This window comes from Vidua chalybeata, chromosome 17 (assembly GCF_026979565.1).
Source record: "Vidua chalybeata isolate OUT-0048 chromosome 17, bVidCha1 merged haplotype, whole genome shotgun sequence".
Classification (NCBI taxonomy): domain Eukaryota; kingdom Metazoa; phylum Chordata; class Aves; order Passeriformes; family Viduidae; genus Vidua; species Vidua chalybeata.
In genome coordinates this window covers 10,923,867-10,945,752 of record NC_071546.1, presented here as the reverse complement: position 1 = coordinate 10,945,752, position 21,886 = coordinate 10,923,867, and positions in this window count along the sequence as shown.

The window sequence follows — 21,886 nt, the reverse complement described above, 5'->3', positions numbered from 1 at the left end:
AAAATATTTACTTTTTTTTCTGAATGGTCTTCATGGTTTTTGGTGGTCTGCAGGTTGTTAGTAGTTGGAGAGGTAATAGGTACACCCACCAGAAAAGTCATGGAATATTTGCCCACTGAGTTGATATCCTTAGCAGAGAAACCAAGAACCAAATTGACAGAGAAAAAAAAAAAAAAAAGATGTTTTCCAGAGTCAATTCAGAGCAATGAATTAATCTGCCAGTCTATGGCAGAGTTTTCCAGGGTCAGCAGAGAATGGCATCAGCAGTCTGGGGGAGGAAAGCTCACCTTGGCCTGTCAGAGCTGTGCAGTTCTCTGTGACTGAGGAGTTTTGGAGGTTGTGTTATTTTCATTAGTGCTGTAGTTCATTTGACAGAGGTCAATATTTTTTAAAAATTTATAGCTGTCAGTTGTCAGGGGTAAATCTGCATTTTTTTCATATTTGTATGAGGAAATACATGAATTTACCTTATTAAGAGTTCAGTCTACTGTATCTAATGTACTTGTTCAGAGAAAAGACTTAAGCAAGAATGAACACATTCCTCTAATTGGTCCATCTATACATTAAGTACTAAAAAGTATCTGAAATACAACTAATGCATATTTTCCAAAATTTGTCCAGTTCAGGACTTAGAAATAATATCAGCTCTGATAAGTGATACTTGATAAAGCATCCTTGCATTCAGCTGATAACATCTCTTGGTCTTTGGTTGTGAGGATAGCCAATCCCCCGTCACAAGCTTTGAACTGCAGTGTCTGCTGTGATCCTTTCACAAACAGCACAACTCACCTCGGGAACTCAACACCCCTGAGACCACCAAAAGAAAACTTTTAGCTGGGGCACAGTCACAGTACATGACTGGTGTCTCTGTATGGGTGAAGTCTGTCTGACAGCATCACCTGATTCAGCCTAATCAGATCTCATCAGGCACGAAAAAAGATGCATTTAGAATCTGGTGAACATTTATAATACCCTCTTTTTCACCCTACAATGTTTACTCACACTAAAGAGATCTTATGAGACCTTTTGTTCTTTAAATTGTTTGACACCACAGACAGAAAATAGGAAGTATGTGGGTGAAGCACCTGCACACACTAGTCCAGATTCACTTCTTGCAATTGTGTTTCTTTGCCGTCTCTAGCAAATCCCTTGGTCTTTCTGCGTCTCTGTATTTTTAATATTAATATTGTGCATTTAAAAGAAGTAATCTTTCCAGTATCCTTAAGTTCCATATATCCCCATTAATTTCTGGTGTAATAAGAAATACTATGATAAATGTGTGGAGCAAAACTTCAATGTGTGGTTACCTAAATGCATGATCCAGCTGTACTTCCCAGCACCTTGGTTCATGACAACTTTCAGTTTGTTCCTGACCACTGACAGACATTTCTTCTTGTCCTGATCTCTGTGGGGTCAGGACCTGAATGAGGAGCACACTCTTTTAACCTGTGGGATGGCAAAAACACCTCCTTAGAGGTTCTGCCTCACCCCATCCCATATAATTGGGTTGGGTTGAGTTCCATCATTGCCAAGCCTTTCCCAGCAGAGCTCCCCTCTGCTTGGAGCACTTCAGGGGCCAGTCAGATTCCTTCAGGCCACCCCTGAAGGAGTTCAGGAGAACTTTCCACTGCCCTACATCAGAGAAAGATTCTCCCATAGTGGAATCCTTTGAACCCCTCAGGGAAACCCTAAACCCCCATGTTGCTACATCCCATTTATTTGGGGGAACATGAATCCATCAGCTCAAAGGGAAATACAGGTTGGATATTAGGAAAAAGTTTTTCATTGAATGGGTGATAAAGTTCTGGAATGGCTGCCCGGGGAGGTGGTGGAGTCACCACCCCTGGACGTGTTTAAAAAGCCTGGCTGTGGCACTGGGAGCCAGGGTTTAGTTGAGGTGTTGGGGCTGGGTTGGACTCGATGATCTTTAGGGTCTGTTCCAACCTGGTCATTCTGTGAATTCAGTGAAAGCAGTGCCTGTATATTTGGCTGGTTAAGCAATGCCTTCCTGCTCCAACAGGAGGTTCATTTCCCCTCTGCTTCCCTTGGCAGTTCAGTGACCCTGGTTCAGCATAAAGGATCTCCATCCGTGGGGTTTTGTGTTTCAGAGCTGTCTGTGTGTTAATTTTAGGGTCATGCTGGGCTGGGGTGAACATATTCTTCCTAAGGACTCTCAAAAAAACCTGAAATTATGAAAACTGGCAACAATCATCATCCCTTCGTAAATTTATGTGCAGTAAAATAAAGTTCCGTCTCAGCCTTTGTGTTCTTGGCAGGTTCTGCCAAGGTTATATAGTTTAGTAAAAAGGAAAAGAAACCCCAAAACACACTGGGGATATCAAACCAGTAGAAAAGAGATGTTCATAGCTTTTTTTATTTTTTGCTCTGAGTCAGTGCAGATTGACTGTTCAATAATAGCCTTTATTCTCTTCTAAAAAGTGCTCAGGAGCTATGGAAACGATTTCTCATAATCCTGCCTTTTGTTTCCTTTTGCTTGTTTATATTGGCAGGCTTTAATTTATTAATTGGAAAACTGTCAACATTTGTTAATGTAATATTTGAAACAAACATATAAATAATCTTAATAAGTTTGGATAAATGAGCTTAGTAATTATTTTTTTCTTTGAAAGTTTAATTAGAAAGGGGTTTATAGAAGAGTTTATACTATCTGCCTGTAATAGTATAACTTTGAATGCAGGTTGTGTTCTCTCCTTGGTAATTTTAAATATTTGTGATAACTCTCTGGTACCCTGATAAAGCTTTTCTAGCACAACTTAAATCATCGCAGATCTGTCTCATGCACAGGCCTCAAATACTTCTTGATCTGCTGATATGCAAATGCCAAAATATTGTTTTAATATGCAATATTAGTGCATATTAAATGCAGTGCAGCAAACCTCTGTTATTTCTACTCTAGAATAAGCCATCTCCAGCCTTTTGGAATTGCACCTCACCATCAATGGTTAGAGATTTTTAAGGAACATGTTTCTATTCTGGCTGAGATACAGCTTCAGCAAATTTGCCTACCCTTGGAAAAGAGGATATGGATTCAGCACTTGCAGAGCTGGCAACCTGGCACATGCTCATAAATCAGGTCATTTCCCATTCAAATGGTAATATTTGCACCAGCAATTCATGTGCAGATGGAGGCACAACTTGTAACCCCAAAATAAAGCCTAGAATTTGAAATTGTGCACTTTATATGCAAGCAATTATTCTTTATCATATCCCATCTATCCCTGGTGATAAACTGGCAAAAGGAGCAAAAAGGCACTGCAAATTTTTAGATCACTTCTGAATAATACAGCAAACAGGTTTGGGTGAACAAGGTAAAAGCCTATAATTCTGCAGATTATTTATATGGTTAAATGCTATTCATTCTTGAATTCTAGATGAAAGAGTATTTTCTTGCAAAATTATCTTTTTCTGGCTTTTAGAATGGTGTATTCTCTGCTACACAATTGGTCCATCTTCTTGGCTTCTTTGTTCAGGTTTTGGGAACATGTCCAGCTCAGATTTAGACATCTGTGTGATTTTATACAGTGAATATTTCCCTTGAAGCCAAAGGGAAGTACCATCATTTCATAAAACAAGGCATATTCATAACGCTTTGCAAATTTGTGGCCTTGATCCCTGAGACCACTTCCAGCTTCAGCTGGGTCATGGAGGTTTATGATGACTCCAATTAATGTTTGCTTTACTGGGAAAAGGATTTTTTCCACCTTCTGGGGATCTGCCTCTCTTTAAAACATGGCAACCCAAAGATATCAGGACCACCTTTCAAATCAGGGTGTCCTCATCATGCTGTGAGAGCAGTAGGGTGATACCTACAGCCCAGAGCTGCATAAAGGCTCTTTGAATTCTCTGAGGCCATCACAATTCCAGGAATTACAGCTGAATTCTGTGTTTCTCAAACATTTAAAGTCAGAGGAACCGGCTAAACCTTTTTAAGAGTATTGCAAAAGAAAAAGTCAAATAGCTGCAGACGATGTTGGCTTGTTGGTACTGTGCTTTCTGTTCACATGCTAAAATTCAAACATCCATTTATTGCTTGAATTTTGTCCCATTCTTTTTCCTCGCTTGTGGGCACTAAAAAGAGAAAAGCAAAAGAAGAGGGCTTTGTGGATCAATTCTGATTTCTGACAGGATGTCACTGGGGTCCAGGCAAGGAACACTGGCTTGCCTTGCTTTATAATGAAGAAAATCATTAAGTGCTGGGTTTTGCCTAAAATACAGGCTGAAACCAGGCAAGGGATTGGTTTTCACCTGTTCCAGGGTGAAGAGTATTGTGTTTCCAGTCTGACCTGCCAGGAACCAGATTCTGTTATGCACCAAACATCCTCAAATTCTATTGACACCAAAGCGAGTTTAGATCTCCCTGCACCTTCCCATACCCAGCCCTGGGTTTTTAAGCCTCTTTGCAGACCCCTCTTTTTGATGACTGCTCTGAACAACTTATAGCAGCTGCTACAAGATTTTAGCAAGTTGGTGAAAGCGCTGGAGACAGAAAAAGGAGGCTTAAAATCCACCTGTCTTAGAGGAAGAGGATTCTTTGAGGTGTGAGATAAATGGCAGCTGCAGCAAAACCTCCACAAAAGCTGCAGCTTAATGAGAATCCATCAGGCAGAGCTGCTTACTCACAGCCTTTTCAGGGAGAAAGGTGGGAATAGGCTGAGTAACAATCGAGGTATCAGCCTGTGCCTGGTAAGAGATAAAAACAGGAAAGCCTGAGCACAAGCTCTCTCAAACTCCTCGAGTAAGGAGGCCAACATGCTGGCAGGAAAACTCAACTTGTTCTGCTGAGTTTGTTCACAAGACCCATTCAGTTAATTTAACACTGCAGAGAGCTGGGAGTCGCATGGAAAACAACCACAGAACGCTTTGAGAGTGGTTGTTTTGCTGAGGCAAAACCATGAAGGTTGGCTCCTGGTCTTGCTGGGAAAAAAGCAGGTCAGTTTGGCATAATCTGCTTGATATTATTCCTGTACTTCAAAAGAATTATATATTGTTTTCTTGACAGCAAAAGAACATAGCAGCGAAACAAGACAGTTTTGTCTAATAGCAAAAGACCAAGGACACAGACAAAGCTGTGCTTTGGATGAATTTTGGTGAAAATGTGTTCAATCCATATGATAAAACTTCCTCAGTGAAGGCTTTTACTGCATGCTTGTCCCGTTTCCTAAGTGGTAATCATGATATGCACAACACTGAAATGTTATAATTGAAAATGTCTTTGGGTCATCACTGGTGGCAAAATTTGTTTGAGAATTATTGGGTTAATCTAATAATGCCTATAAGGAAAGCATGGAACCACATTAGAGACAAAGCTGTGATTACCACCCTTCACACAAAAAAAAGAGATGAGTATAAACATTTTCTGAGTTTCTTTCATGGTAGATTAGGAAATGAACCATCATGTATGCTGAATATTTAAGAATGGGACTAAATTGTATTTCTGAAACAGAGGAGGCAAAATACTGTATGGCCAAAAGTGGATATTTTAGAAATCTAATTTCTTGAAGCAAGATAAATGCATAAACAAGTGTTCTGCTTAAGCTTATTAAGCATCTTGCTGCATTTCCCTTCTGCTATTTTTTGGCCATTATTTTTAACAAGCAGTAGTAATTTGGGCTGTGTCCACTGCTTTTGTTTTCAAGCTGAGACATCTCAAGAAGATATCTTTTTTAAACAATAATTGCACTGTGTGTGGTGGGTTTGTCCTCAGCTCCTTATATTATTATTACTTTATCTTATATCAAGGTGTTTATTGCAATGCACTTCTGTGATGTCTCATGGGCAATCACCTGCATCTTGCAGAGGTATCAGCCATTTGGGGCTCCCCTTTTAAATTTCTCTTGGCTGCTGTTCTGTTGCTGAAAATTAATACAGCACAAAAGGCAACTGTAGATATTGTTCAGTGAGTATCAACAACATTCCCTTGCTAATCCTTCTACTGAGCTGAGCAACCAAAACTCAGTCTCCCCTTTTAACCTTCTCCTTTGCAAGAATACAACAGCCTAAATTGTATTATTTTGTCCCTGTGCAGTGTAGTGCTGGTACCTCTTGTCAAAGGGCACCCACAAAAGTGTTCTCCTTTAGTTTGTAATAAATTCTTTGTCCCCAGGGTGTGTGTACTTGCAGACAAGGCAGAAGAGGAAATGCTTTAGAGCATCTCTCCTATCCTTTAAACAGAAATTTCCCTCGATATTAAGATGCAGTTCCTGGAGACAAAATCTCTGAGTGAAGGACTTGTATATGTTTTTGAAAAGTATGCAGAAAGAAATGGAATGGTGTTGACCTAAAACTGCTCCTTCTAAGAGTGGGGGGTCTATTGTTGAATTCAGTGGGTATTGAGTTAAACCAAAACAGAGCATTTTGAAAATCTGGCTTAGAATTTCATTTCTCGATGTTTATTTAGCTGGACTATTGACTTCAGAGAGCTGAGTTATGAGAACCTTGGTATGGATGCTTCATCTCTCCAGAACACATTCTGCAAGTGACTTCTGTTCCAAAGGCAAGCCAAGAAGCATTTATTAACAGCCCTGATGTGTAATCTGTACAAATGAGTGGTGTTCCCCTTGTGCAGCTGCCATTCCAACCAGAGCAGATCAGGCAGCAAAAGCCACCACAGTGCCAGAGCCCCTGGACACTTTGGGGTCCAGCAGGGCTTGTCCCACACACCCCTCAGGGGACAGGCATCCCGACAAGGATCCACATTGCCTGGAGGCTTTTCAGGGCCCATTTCACTCTGCAAGTGCAGATGCTCCAGGAAAATGAGACTGCTGTATTCTCCTTCAGCTCCCATTCATGGCAGGAAGATTCTGGGACTGTTTCTTGGTCACTTTTTTCAGGAGCTCACACAGATTTAAAGCCTTCCATAAATGCTTCTATTTTAGAAAATCATGACCCCCTCAGTGGTTTTTTGTTTGTTTTTTTTTTTTTTTCCTTTAATAATCACAGAACTGAGAATAGAACCCTTGTCTGCTGAACCATGGAATAAAATTTATATCCATTTGAAGGGCTAATATAACAAGGTCATGAGAGTCCCCTGAGAAATTTGGAGTGTATCCTCCAATCACTCTGAAATTGAGACAGGACAGTTGAACAACTTGGACAAAGTGCCTGGGCTTGCTGGAGCCATAGATGTGACTTGAGGGATGGGGAAATTCACAGTTGCTAACAATAGGTTTTTCTAGCCAAGGAGAAAAGATGACAGCTGAAAGATTTGTCTTTTAAGCATGACATAGCTTTTCAGTAAAAATATTGGTGTCTCAGTTGGGTGAGGTGAAAGGGTTGGAATAATTTCACTAACACCCTTTTGCCTCCAGTAGCACCAGAGTGCTGCTGACCGTGTTTTAATGTTATTTATTGGTGAGTCATCACATGTGTCCCTGGTGCTTTAAAATAAAATCAAGACAAGGATTCCTGTCCACTAGAACTTATAAGGCAAATTAATTACATTTTTTTGGTACCTGACAAAGGGAATCATAGTGGGAAGGGTATCACTGTCTAGAGAAATGGTCATTTTGTACACAGGTAGATGTGCCCTAAAGTTATAGATAAGCGTAGAATAAAGCCCAGTTTGGGGTTATTATCAGCCTAAAATAAATTATATAGAATTTCCTATAAAACATCTGTGTATTTGAGTTTCTTCTACCTGTGACATTTCCTAAAGAGCACCAGACTTCCCTTTCAGCAGATTATAAAGAAATGTTTTAGGGACTCATCACTTTATTTGAAATCACATGCACTAGAAGTATTAAAATATTGAAGAAATATGGATTCTTGCACTAATTTGGGAACCTCTTAACTATGGGTCTCTATCTTGGCATATTCCTGGGTGAGGTGCAACCACTCTGCCCTCCAAGTATGTCTTGTAATTCCCACCTGCTTCTCTGTAGATATTTTTATTTAGGGAAAAGCAATTCTCTAAGGAAAAGACCTTAATAGAGCTACTTTTGCTTTTCTCCTGAACCTAAATATGTGAAGACAATTTTTCAGAAGTTAAATAATCTCCAGCAGCTGTGACACATGAATTATATGATTTTTGTAATGGCTGTGCTAATCTTTTTCATTTTTATATGGAAGACATTTGTTTTAGCCTTAATCTATATTTTTTTCATGGACTCTGCCCTTTTTAATATTTAAACATCTGAAAAAGAAATAGACTCTTCAAGCTAATTGATAATCTAAGTAGTTTGGTCATAAAAAATAAACTGAAGCTAGCGGGCAGTTTTCAGCTTTTTCATACCCTCTATTTCATCTCAGATCTCTTAATTACAGCACCTCATCATAAAACATCCCTAACAGAGTAAGCCAATTAATTTTATACAGCAGCATAAAAGCTACACAATGTGTTGAATTAGGGTATTTGCCCTGCTGCAAACTTGCACAGGAACCTGGCACCTTGGTCCTGATAAACCTGAGGTTTCCAATATATCCACGGGGATTTGAGTTATTTCTTGTGTCTTATAATGCTGTAGGTAAATGACTTGGTGCTCAACAAAGTAGCAACATAACAAAAGCCAAAAAAAAAAACAAAAACAAAAACCTAAAATGTAATTTTCTCAAAGATCTGTGCTTGTCTAGTACAATAATTGCATCAGTTGAATGGGAATTTGTCACTGAAAGAGCAAGAAGAATACAGTGTACACCTGAAATTTTAAGGGAAGTGCCTTGAAGCTGGGTGAATATTGATGGTAATATTAATAGATTACTATTTCCAATAGGAAAATGAGAGATGGAACAGGAAAACAGCACAAAATTCAACTTTTGACTACTATAGTAGTCTGGGAAAGTTCAGATCTGGGGCTTGACACAAATTTCTCAGCTTTGACCCCTTGTAATTAAAATGCCATCTCACGTGAGCAAGGCTGACAATGGAGTGTGTCAGGGTTGAACCCTCTGAGCTCTGGTCCTTCCTCACACTGAATTCTCTGGGTGGATTCCACCTAATTGTTCAGGAAATCTCTGTTCCCCAGACCCTGTGTGACCCTCGGGTGGCTCCTTTGTAGGAGGGGACAGGGGACACCACAAAGAAAAGCTCCAACCCCTCTGAATGTCACAGAGCTGCTGCTTCCTAAGGACTGGGAAGGGGTGGGTGGCCAAATGGCTCAGTGCTCAGGATGAGCCATCACCTACAGAATGAGACCTTGAAATCTGTCCAGCAGCACTGCCTGACTCAGCCACAGCCCAAAGTTACACCCCCCAAAGTTAAACCCCATCACCCCCAGTAATTATGTGTAATCACCACTTTTGTATTCTCTTTCTGTGATAAATACAATAACAAATACTGATGGGGAGGAAGAGGCTCATTTCACACATCTCTGGGCTAGAGGGTATTTTTACTGTCTCTATAATAAACACAAATACATATCTATGCACTCTCAGACATGTATATTTTAATTAATCCCTGCTCCTGAGTTTAATTACAAGCTATTCCATCTCCAGAGTGTGGCTCACAGCACAAAGATAAATTGATACTTCGTCAGGATACCCAAACATCTTTAGGAAATTTTAAATCAAGTGGCACACAGTGTGAGGTTTTATCACTCAGCCATTCCTACCGAATTATAAAGGAACAATATATATACACCTCTCTCTAGGCTTGAGTATGCTAATGATTAACTGAGAATATTTTCTGAGTGATTTGTTACGTTAAAAAGCACTAAAATTACTTATGCCAATAAGTATGTTATAGTTAAACTCTATGTATTATTTAAACAGTTTGGTTACTGCTAGCATGATTTATAAATTCAATAAAAAAATGCTCAGATTTTTCACTGGTTATATTATTAGTCTCTTGATAAAAATTCCTTGCTTTTCTCTCATCTCAAGGGAACTTAATTTAAATATGAATAATGGAAAAAAGCCCACTTCCAGAAATTTAAACTAATCGTGCCTTTTAAGGCAGAGAAACCTTGGATTGAATTTTGGAGTTAGCATAAAAGAATGAAATGATAACAAATTATCTTTTAACTTGATGTGTGATAAAATGCTGTACGGGTTTGATGCAGCATTTGTGTTTTGAAAGCAGATGGGTATCTCAATAAACAGTCATGAACATGCTAACAGTTGATAATTAGTGAAAAAAGGTATAAATTGACAAATCTCAGAGGGGGGAAAAAGTCTTTAAGTTATTTGCAATATTTTCCAGTCACATATTCCAGTAATACTGAAAGGAAAGAAATGCAAATACATGACGGTGAGAAAGGAGACTCATTATTTTTGACTAGCTGAAGCCTTTATTGTGGGGAAACTGTTGGAGCCCATCCTTGCCAAGGAGAGGGAGGCATTGAGGTGTTTGTGTGCTCCATTACTGGAAACAGAGCACCTCGAATTTAGGGCAGTTTGTCACCAGAATCAGCTACTGAGGCTTTCCTTAACAAAGTCTCTTTGTCTTCAGAAGTTCTGTATGAAAGGCTTCAGGATCTTAAGGAAAACAGCCTTGGGTGGAAGTGGCAAACAGTCAGCTGGAGCTCAGTGCTGCCCAGCAACACTGATGGCTCACATTGCTTTGGACTCCGAGAAATTATTCGGCTTTCTGAAGAAATTGGATTATTGAGGGTCCTGATTAGACTCAGGGGTGCTGCTGTATCATGATCTGTCACTGCTGGGTTGGTTTTCAGGAAGGTCCTGGTGTTTGGGAGGTCTTGGGGAGGGGGAGGGGAGTCAGCAGCAGCACAAGTTGGTGCTTCTGAGTTCCACCAACCCGAGCCTCCTTTCCACCATCCAGCACCTCCCAGAGCCAGCAAGGGAACCAAAAACCTGCTGAACTCAAGGAAGGAGGAAGATAAGTTCAGAAAATTATCCACAGCAGTGCTTCCATGCTGGGTTTGATGCCAGACTCTTTCAAATGGAGCCATGGTAAGGACATCCTGGAGCTGCCCTGGCTTTTCATATTTGGTGTACAGATCTTTGTAGCCAAAGCTATTTAACTCTGGTCACAACAGCTTTACTTTTGCATGTCCTGATTTCTTTTGATCTTTACTGTCTCCTTTTCTATTGCTTTGATGTCATAAATTGAATTGTTGGGCTTTTCAGAGATCAGCTTGAGGTACATCCTTTCCAAGAATTAAAAATGTTTTGCTGAAATGGGAATTATTTGGGTTTTTTTTCCACTGGAGCTTAAATCTGGCATGTTTTACAAGTGAAGAAGAGTCTGATTGGTGGTCCCATGTGTGGTTGTACTAAAACAAACATCAATAGCGGTTTAAAGAGAGTGCGGGAAAATACCCAACGGGTTAATTAGGCAAGTTCCATAGCTTGATTCAAATTAGGCTCAATGGGTCATGGAAAAATCGGTTTTGTTTACCCAAAACCAGAAGTGGGATTAAAATCTTGATTGTGAGTTTCAAGTAAGTGTTCAGGCTGCAAACAAATGACACATTATGAATAATTTAGGAAGGTCACTGACTGTTCTGGCTGTGCCTTGAATTCTCTCTGCAGTCCTGCTGTCTGCTACACTGGCTTTAGTTTACAAACACTATTGGCACTTTGGTATTCCAAATTTATCTTTTTTTTTTCCCCTTCTTCTCCCTCTCCAGGATGTCTTATGCCTTTGTGAAGGTTTGGCACGTGTCCACTCTCCAATCCTCACAGATGTTGCCCATTTATTTCCACAGCTGGGTGATAACATCCCTCAGTGTGGGAGCCTGAAGATTTATCTGCTGCTGCCAAAGTTGTCTTGTTCCTTGCTCAGGGCTGGAAATGTGACATCCTGTGTCTCCCTTCTTCTGCCTTTGTTTCCTCATTTCCGAAAGATATGGCACTTGCTAAGAGAATGCTGGTAAAGAAAGTTAGAAATCACTATTAATGAGCCTTCTGTATATGCAAATTCTGAAATGACAGCTTATTCTCTGGTATAATTAACAGTATTATTTCTGCTACCATGGATAAGGTTTTGTCAGTTCTCTTTTCCAGTAAAATTTCTGGGGTAGCTTAAACCCCAGGAAATAGATCAATATATGAGGAAGCTCTGTTCCTATACATTCAGTCAAGAACAGAATTCTTCATAAAATTCTATTTAAATGACATTCACTTATTTTCCATTAGAAGAAGATAAAAGAATACTTTGCTTACCAATTTACCATGGTTTACTTTTTAGTTTTCTAACAGAAAAACATCTGTTTCTATTAGAAAGTATTCGGCCATTATTTTTAGCAGCTATTTGTATAATATAAGAAACTGAAGAAGTAAATGGCTGTGATATTGTAGAGTTATTCTAGATACAGAGAAAATATTCTGTAACCTGTTCCCTGTATTTATCCTTAAACATCAATCCTCCCTGAGTGCCAAATTCAAACATTAGTCTGTGGCTGGTGCATCCTTCTGGCAGCCTGAGAATCTGAACCCCCTGGCTGCATGTTCTGGTTGTAAATCCTGTCACTTAATCTTGCCTAACTGAGCAGAGAAGTCAGGGTTCTTCATTAGCATACAGCAGATCCTGGGATGAGGATGATTTGTGCAGCAGCGCTCTCAGATGAGCTATTGATGATCCCCAGTGAGATCCCAGCAGAGGGAATCACTCTGATTTAAGACCATAATTCAACAACTGCTCCTCTCACCTAAGATTTGTGTGTTTAGAAAAATTACAGCTTGCTCTGGTGGTCCAGAAGCTTCCCAGCAGAGGGGTGGGCTCCTCCCCTCCCGTCTTTCATTGCTGTCTTAGGAAAACTGAGCCATAAAATGGGTTGAATTTCTTGGGTTTTGCCTTCTAAATTTTTGGGCTCGGTGGCAAAAAAGCACCTGTTGTGTTTGTCCTCAGCAGGTGTGTCACCCTCCTTTGGGAAAGCTGTGCCTGGATCAGGTAGGGCATTTTGGAAAGCAGCAGATAATCTGGGAGCTGGGGATGAATGGTGGCTCCAGCTGATGGAGGGGCAGGAAGGGAAGGGAAGTTACAACCCCAGTGTTCCTGGGGGTGGAAGGAGAAATGTCCTAGAGACTCCATGGGACCAAGCACCAGGTCTTGAAGTGAGAAATTCCCTGTGAGAACACGGCTGGGAGGGAAATTGCTGCTTGGGACCTTTTTTATATCTCTTGTGGTTTGCTTTCTAGTTTTCTGTTACAGAAATCAGAATCAGCCCAGTTTGCATCCTGAAAACAAAAAGCTTTGGCTTGCTAATGGCAAGGAAAAGGTCTGGATGGATGGATCCACCTCAAAGCCTTGGCTGACTCTGGGAAGCAGCAGTTGCTGGATTGCTTTGGGAGCTGTAAACAGAGGCTGTGTGATCTGGATAATGAGGAAGACCCACACATAGATTTCTGTTTAATATTTTCTGCTGGTATAATTTTCATTCAAAATTGAATATTTTGTTTGGCTTCAAACATTCCATGGACAACTAAGGATTTGCTTTGTGGCACTTGGCAAAGCAAAAAGAATCTAAATTCATGGGAAGATTTGAAATGATTAAATACATTTTAAAGTGAATTTCATTCTCACCAAAAGAAATCTACCCCGTGGTTGTCACCACTTACATGGACCTCACTCCCTCACCTTTTCTTTACACAGACAGACATCTCTCACAGCCTTGAAAGCAAAACATGGATCAATGCTGTTTTCAGAACAACAGCTAAACTCTTTCAGCTGATGTGTCACTCCAGAAGGTGTCATTTCAGATGTGATTAAACAAAGGAGTCAAACATGCTACAGTACATTAAGTTTGAGCCAGTCTTTGGGGATCTGTTGAGTGATAGTGGAAATGAATTTAGCAAATCACACCGGGATTCAGGATGCTGGTGGCTCTACACGATGCTTTGGGCTGTTTTCATTAATTGCTTTGTGCACTTGTGGTGCTTTTTGGTTTTGAAGCTTGTTATATTTATCAAGTAATGTAGCAAACAGGCTGTATTAGTGGCTGTTTAGTGGAAATAAATAACCATATGTTTGTGAGCAGTCCTTTGGCTACTTGCCATGTCCAAATTATTGTGAACAACCAATGCTTTGTAAGCTGTCACATGGTCCCTGCTCTAAATGCCTCAGATTAATTTGATCACTTAGAGTATGGCTTTTGATGAAGTAGAGTAATATGGAAATTAAAAAAATAGTAATGGTAGGTTTTTGTTGCTTTAGTTATTGATTTCAGGTCCATAAGTATTTATATGATTTGAGAGAATTCCTGGTTTGACTTCTAAGTTGCCAGACACATTTTCTTTTCTTTCCAAACAGTAGAAATATTGACTATAATGTCAATGGGAGAAGTTAAATGTTAGTGGGAATAGCCAGTAGGAGAGAGAGGGATGGGGGTGGGCAGAAATCAAGAATAATTTAAGCACAAGGTTTTGAAGATTTATGAAGTCCACAAGCACATACAGGTGACTCCATGGACTCCACAACAGGATTTCATGGGGATGATATCTGAATTGTTGAGTGTGTACTTTTCTTCTGAATTAAGAGAGGGTACTCTTCATATTGCTTTTAATAAGTCCTTATATCTGGCATAACTCTCCATCTGCAATGAATTTTAAATACATAAAATGTAGGAAAACATGTACATCATCTGCATTTGCAATATTTAGAAACATATGCAATGTTTCATCCTCTCTTCTCCCATCACTAATATATAAAGCTTAGAAGAAGCAGTAACAGCAGCAGGTTGTGCTGAATTCACCTTGAACTCCCATCCCTATTTTACACAAGCAGTGTTTTTAAGGATGTCAACATCCTCTAAACTATCCATGCCTGCAGATCCTCAACTTAGGGACACCTGTGCAGAGTCAAAGGTCTCTTGCACAGGCATTTCCATATTTCTCCAAGCTCTGAAAGGAAAAAGCTCTGGAAAAAAAAAAAAAAAAAGAAAAAAAAAATTAAAGTGTTAAGCTGCTAAGGCCACAAAGGGAGAGATTTAATAACTGGATCCAGGTCTCCTGATCTGTTCCTTCACCAGGTGGCCAACTTTTCTTTCGAAAAACCTGCAAATGTGGCTGTTTTGAGGATGTAGATCTGGCAGCACTTTACAGCCCCTGCTTTTCACATTATGCTTTAAAAATATTCAGTTCAGTATTCTTTATGGGTGTGTTTCTCCCCCTGAACTGCAGTGTCTGGGACATTGGTGAAATTAGACCTCCAGTAACTGCAGATTTCAGAGTGGCTGTAACTGTTTACTGAGCATGGAAAATGATTCAAAAATGAGACCTCTAGAATGATGCCAGGCTTCATTCCACTACTATTAAATCAAGGTTCATTTTTATAGAGCAGTTTGCTCAATTTTACTCCATATTAGAGGAGATCAATGAAATAATACGATATTTGACTAGAAGTGACACCTGGAGTTGTACAGTAATGTTTGCTTTTCTTAGCAAACTGACTTTTCCAAAAAGACTTTGATCCTGTTCTTGTATCCACAGACTTTGAGGAGTCAGTGCCTCTCAGGTACTTCAAAGTCTAACCTGGTGACATTATGGTTTAATAAATATATTGCTTTCCACTTTCACTTCCACTGACAGAATACTCTTTTCACATTTCCTTCACCTAACTTTCAGTATGCCTTTCAGCACTGAGCTGGCCTGTAGCTGCTCCCATAACAAGAAAATTTGTTCTCCTAATTCCAGCCACACTGTCTCTCAGGCATCAATTCATCACTTAAATTTGTCATAAGTGTGTTAAATAGAACACTGAAATTGTTCTTGTCAAGTAATCTCCAAGAAGTATAGAGTATGACTCTGCTACATCCTTGGATTCTGCTCTGACATTTTACACTGTCAAAATAAAGCAGACGTTCCCCTCCTCCCCAGTAAAAGTCCTTTAAGCCATTAAATTGCATTATCATTTATACGTATTTTTATCTGCTGTATTTGCATGGCTATAGTTATGGATCTGTCAGTGTTTTTACTATAAACCCCTATTTCCAGGGATTTAGACAGTAATTCTGCCTTAATAATTTGCTCCAGGCTAAAGCTTAAAATGCAAAGTCTCAGGCTGAGAATAGTATTTTTTTTTCACCATTTTGAAAAGCAAATCATTTTGCCTGCTCTTAAATATGGGAAGTGCAGTTGTGCCTTCAGGGAAGAGCTCCCTGGAGGGGGCTGGGGGTGTTCTCCCAGGCAGAGGATGAGCCTGCTGAGCTCTGCCCTCAACTTCAGGCCATTAAATGCTTCAAGCAAGAGAAATCTTTCCTACCCCACCTGAAAAATACTGGGGTGCCTATGCAGCATCCAAAGATTGACTGCAGCTTGCAAAGGCTTGTGCCAAAGAGATCTAAAGTGGGGAGTTGGATGATAATAGCAGTAACTCTGGCAATGTAGATCTCAGTACAGGTTTTTGGGTGGTTTTGGGTTTTGTGGTGTTTTTTTTTTTTTGTTTGTTTGTTTTTGGTTTTTTTTTTTTTTTTTTTTTTTTTTTTTTTTTTTTTTTTGTTTTGTTTTTTTTTTCAACACTGTTCCCAGATAGTTTTTTCTGCAACTGTTGAAAACTTGGCTGTGCTTTGGTGTTCAAGTGAAAGCAATCCCCATCACATGCCAGCTGCCATGGTAACAGTCTTGCCCTACTATTAAAACATGAATGTTATCACCCCAAAATCATGAGTGCCTTTGAAATGATGAGATTTGAGGTCTCCCTTTTAAATTTTTTTGGGGAGGATGACTTTATTTGGAGCTTTTAAGCACTTTAGTAATTTCAAACTTATACTGAGAAGATGCTTTCAATCTTTCTGCTATGTGAGAAGCTGGTTTTATGTACTGTTATCATTAATAAAAGAAGTTTGGCTTAATCAGATGATTCTAGGACCTGTGATTTTAACAAAAATGTTTAAAAAAATTGCAGGGTTTGAAGTAAAATTCTGAGTTGGCACAGATAACTTAAATGCTTTCTGACACTTTACACATAATTGCTGTTCAATTTCTCTCACTCTCCCTCCCCCCATTTTCTCCCTCTTACAGAGTGCCACAGACACAAGAGGCGATATTTGAGTTCATTGCCAAAGAAATCAGATGGAGGGTGAACAAATTGATCATAAGAACAGAAAGCAGCCATTATTTGCCTGATAATTTTTGGTAATCAGCAATAATGAGAACAGAAATAGAGAAAGTTCTTGCTAATTGCATCATTTTTTTTGTGTGTGCGAAATGTTAATGTTTTCAAGAGAGGCAGCAATCATTCAGAAGAAGAAAAGGGTGCATTTTCTTACAATATTTGTTGCAGGTGGCTATTGTTTAAAGAGGTTTCCTTGTTCATCTCATGCTTATTAATTATTTAAAATGAGATGCTATGTGATCTAACTGATCCTGGATTGAAATTTCTGGAAAAATAAAAAAAAATTTTGCTGTGAAGTTTAAAATGTGAAGGGAATGAAGGGAATAAATAACTGTGAGGAATAAGGAAATAAGATTAGAATTGACCTTGCTGCTATGAAGATTCCTCTCAGCTCTTGGGGATGGGGAGGAGAAAAATCAAAGATGTTAACCTTATTCTCTTTTTTCCCTTGCCTGCAGAAGGACTCTTGGCACATACATCACATTTAATCTTATTTCTCCTTCTTGTATATATTGCATTAACCTCAGTTTGCATTTGGCTTGTTTTCTGCCTTTAAAAAATGATCTGTGGGGAGCTGTACCTTCCATTTGGCAATCTCCAGCGATTTAGATCTTAAATTTCACCAGAAAAATTATTTGGTTGGAAGGCAGGTCCAGTGGCCTCCAGGCTAACTTGCAGTTGGTTTGGAATTTCCTCCATGTGCAGCAGCTGGCAAAGGGCTGGGAGTCCCTGGCTGCACCAGGCAGAGACTTCTCCAGGGACTGGGATGGCACCTGAGGAGCCTGGAACAAATCAGCTTCCAGGTCAGCTCCAGCTGGACGCTGTGTTTCATGCCATGTTTTATACTCTGTGCAGGATGGAAATGTTGGTTTGGAGAGATGCTGGCTTAGGACTGCCCATGGCTGGCAGAGCTGCTGCACTTCCCAAGTCGGGACAGAGGTTTGGGTTTGGGTGTGGCATTCACGTTCTCTGGACAGAGAGACACAATTCTGTCTCTCAGGAGAAGCACAGAGAGAAGAAGAGAAAAGAATCTTTATCTCTGCTCCTTTGTTTTGCCCATGTGGAATGTGGTGTGGAGATTGTTCACCTGCAGTGATTGCTGGGTTGGATTCTGCTGAAGGTTGTTTGGGGTCAGTGACCAGTGGGATCCAGCTGTGGCTCGGGCTCTCAGCAGAGTCACGAGTTTGTTTGTTAGATAGGCAAGCAAGAAATATGTATGTAGAATAGGATAGTCTCTCTTTAAATAGTATATTAATTTAATATAGTATAGTTTTAATAAAGCTATCCTTCAGCCTTCTGATCTGGAGCCAGACATCCTCATTTCTTCCCATCGGGGGTCGCCTGATTTCTGATATTTGGGGAGCAGCTCTTTGGGCAAGGCAGAAACATCCCTGTCCCCTCCTCTTCTCGTTGCAGGCACTGCTGATGCTCCAGGGTTTTGTTAATTCTGTCTAAAGGTAGAGTCCTACAGGAAAAGTTCCATCAGCTGGTGTGTGCTGCTCTTAGCCCTGAGCCCTGCTCCAAAGCACTGGCCAGTGCCTGACCCTGTGGATCAGCAGGAAGCAAAGCACACTCTGAAGCCTTCTTCCCATGCAAAATCTTGGAGAAGCCCCAAAATCCAAACCAAAGCCAAGCTGTGATGCCATTTAATAAGAGAATCCAGGGTTGTACAAGGGCAGGAGAGATGTTTGCACAATAACCTGCAAATGCACCACTGGAACAGCAGAGATCAATCCTGCCAAGGAAAAGACTCTGGTGGACTCTCTGCTGTTTATTGGAAATCTCGTGACAATGGGATATGTTTTGAAAAAAATGGCTTTTGCTTAGAGTTGCAGTGCTCCAGTGAATTTATCTCTCTGATAACTGGGAAGATGTAAATAATCTCAGCCTTCTCTGCACCTCCCTTATGTACTTAGTGTGTCCTGAAGCTGAGAATTTTGGCAGTGAATTCAGGCAAAGATTTTGTCTTACTCTTTACTTGATTGCTTGATTGCTGCTTCTTGGCAAGAGCTCATTTACTGAGAAAAAGATCCTTGATCTAGAAAGTGTGTGTATACTTTTTTTTTTCCCCCAAAATAAAAACAATCTAAAAGCAGAACTGAACAAAAGATTCGACAAAGTACCTGTCATGGATATACTTGGGGTTTGGTCTAAGAAATGGGAATATTTTGCCTTTGTGGTGAAACAACTGGAGAAAACATGTTTGTGTTATTCTATGTGTATTTAAAATGAGAAAACCATGAAAACTGACATCTCCACTTCCCTCTGCATTGTTTAAGTGACATTAAATGCAAATCTCAAGACAGAAAAATATTATAAGCAAATAATATTTTTTTCTCAGTATTTGTAGTATATTTACATTTTTTTTCTAAACATTCCTACACCATAGAAATGTTGAGATGTATTTTTTTCTATACAGAAATGCATTGAGGGTTTTTCTTTAAGCTAAGAAAAGGAGGATTTTCCAAGACAGATTTTAGATATTTAAGTATGTATTCTTCATGATTTTCTCTGTTATGCACATAAGAGCTTCTGCTGAGGCCAGTTATTATTGTGACAGTCTTTTTCATGAAAAGAAGAATTAAACCTGCAGCTCTTCCCCATGAAAAACCTGCAAGGCTGAACACTTGCTTTTCGTACCTGCTGAGGTAATGGTAGTGCTTCACACTTTTGGAATGCTTCAGCTTTCTTTTGTGCTGCATATTGATTAAGTTACTCAATATTTGACAACACGAAGCTTCTTTTCCCAAGATATTTGTTAGAGAAAATCTATGTTTTTCCATTTCTGAGGAAAGGCATTAAACAGGTTCCTCAGTGTTTGTTGTGTTCCTAATGACAAGGTGTGCAACCAGCCCTGGGTGCCTGAGCAGGGTGGGGTCTGTTGGTTCCTCACACTCAACAATTGCTGTCACCTGAAGAAGCCATCATTTGAATAAACAGTTATTTAATTCATGTTTCCCCTAAAATTACCTGCAGAATTTTCTTAAAAAATCAAATCAACTTGGATAAAATGATTATTTGATACATTTATGTTGGGTTTGTGTATAGAAAAATATTTGGGTTTGTATCTTGCTTTGTAATTTCTCCCTTTTTCAATCAGAACAGGTTCTTTGCTTTCCTTCCACCCACCACATACAACTCGCCAAGAATTCAGTGGTCTTGAAGTCATTCTGTCAGTCAGCCCTGCTCACAGAAATCTGTAGGGTTGCATATTTCTCTATGTTTGTATTCCTTTTAAGAATTTCCAGAAAAATAGCTGATGACCATCATCACTTTGTAAAGGACAGAAAACCTCCTGTCAGCGTTACTCTGGCTGCTGGGGTGAAAACTCTGTGAAGTAGCTGTATATGAACTGTTGCAGTAACTCGTAAATTATAGATGAGTGCTGTGATTCCACATTCTGTAGCAGTCAGGTGCTGCATATGATCCTTTCTTCCATCCTTTCCTGTTCCCTGACTAAATAAAAGATGGGCTTTCTGTATAACCCCTCTCTTTTAAGTTTATTTTATAAATATAGCTAGTAGATATTAGCTGATTTTGACTCCTTTATAGTCCATGTGATCAGCACCTAAAGGAAGAGCGGATTTCGCTTTCTCTTTCTTTAAATAAATCTCTTGAATATTCTTCTGGAACCCATCAAACCCGTCTCCAGTTCAAGGTGACAGTCTCTGTACCTGCTACACATTTTTGGGGATTTAGCCAGTACTTTTCTTCCAAGGATGAGAAGCCACATGACCTTCTCCTGAAAGGGAGACACAGCCCTTGTTTAGTATTAGAAACACAGGGATGTCTGCAGACATCCTGAAGGGCAGGGTGGGAAGGTTATTTGCAATTTTTCAGGATGTTAAAACTACACTAAGAATTAATTTCAGCAGATGCAAACTTCTGCATGCCTGTGTGTGCAGGCTGACATAGTGGTGACTTCATTAGCCAGTCATCAGAGAGATGTGACTCATGCTCTGGTGGCACTCAGCTGCATTGCAGATCTTTGTATTAAGTAAGACTTAATTAATATTTAATTGGCAATTAGGAAGGAAAGTTTTGAAGAAGTTGATTTTCACTTTTTTTCATCTTCTGGGCAAAATTAGACTCTTAACCTCTAGTGATGGTTATTGTTAAATAGGTTGAAGGAACTGAACAGGAAATACATAGAGAATTGAGCTTTGAATTATTTGAAATTACCCATTTCTTCTACCTCCTTCACCACACGTGCACAAATTCTTCCTTAAAAAAATAGCTAAAAATTCTCTCTATATATTTTCTGCTATCATAAAAGTAAAGGCTGAAGTTTGATCATAAAATGTATTCCTGCATCAAGAAGTCTGGCAGAAGAAATCAATAAAAAAGAATTGCTTGTCTTTTTTTTTTTGTTTTTTTTTTTTTTTTTTTCAAAATAATACTCAGAGAAAATATGATAACAGATCTTGAAGGCAGGTCAGGAAGGTCAAGTTTAACTGAGCAGAGGCATGGCACGAACAAAGCGTGTGACTAATCCATGGATCCCTTTATTCTCTGGGCACTCTTTCCATCTCTGTTGGACTGAATTAAAGAAAAATATCTTTAAACATTTTGTTTACCCAGTGCTCACCACTGAAATAGCAGGGTTTCAGTGATTTGCACAAATTTAGGGGTGTTTATTTCCACTGGCACTCGTTTGTGAGCGCTCATGGAACGGGTGGCTTTGACTGCTCTGGTGGAAACAACAGCAACTGACAAAACCCCCAAGGACAGATTTGAATTAAATCTTGTACATTGCTTGATTTGGGGTTTGCTAAGACCTTCTGTATGTGTGAGAAGCAAGGCTATTCTTTTTCCTTTTCTTGTATATTTTTGGCAGCTTATGGAGATTATCAACATTTCACATGACACAAGAATGCAAAGCAGGATGCATCATGCAAAAAGGGCTGAGTTCCACTT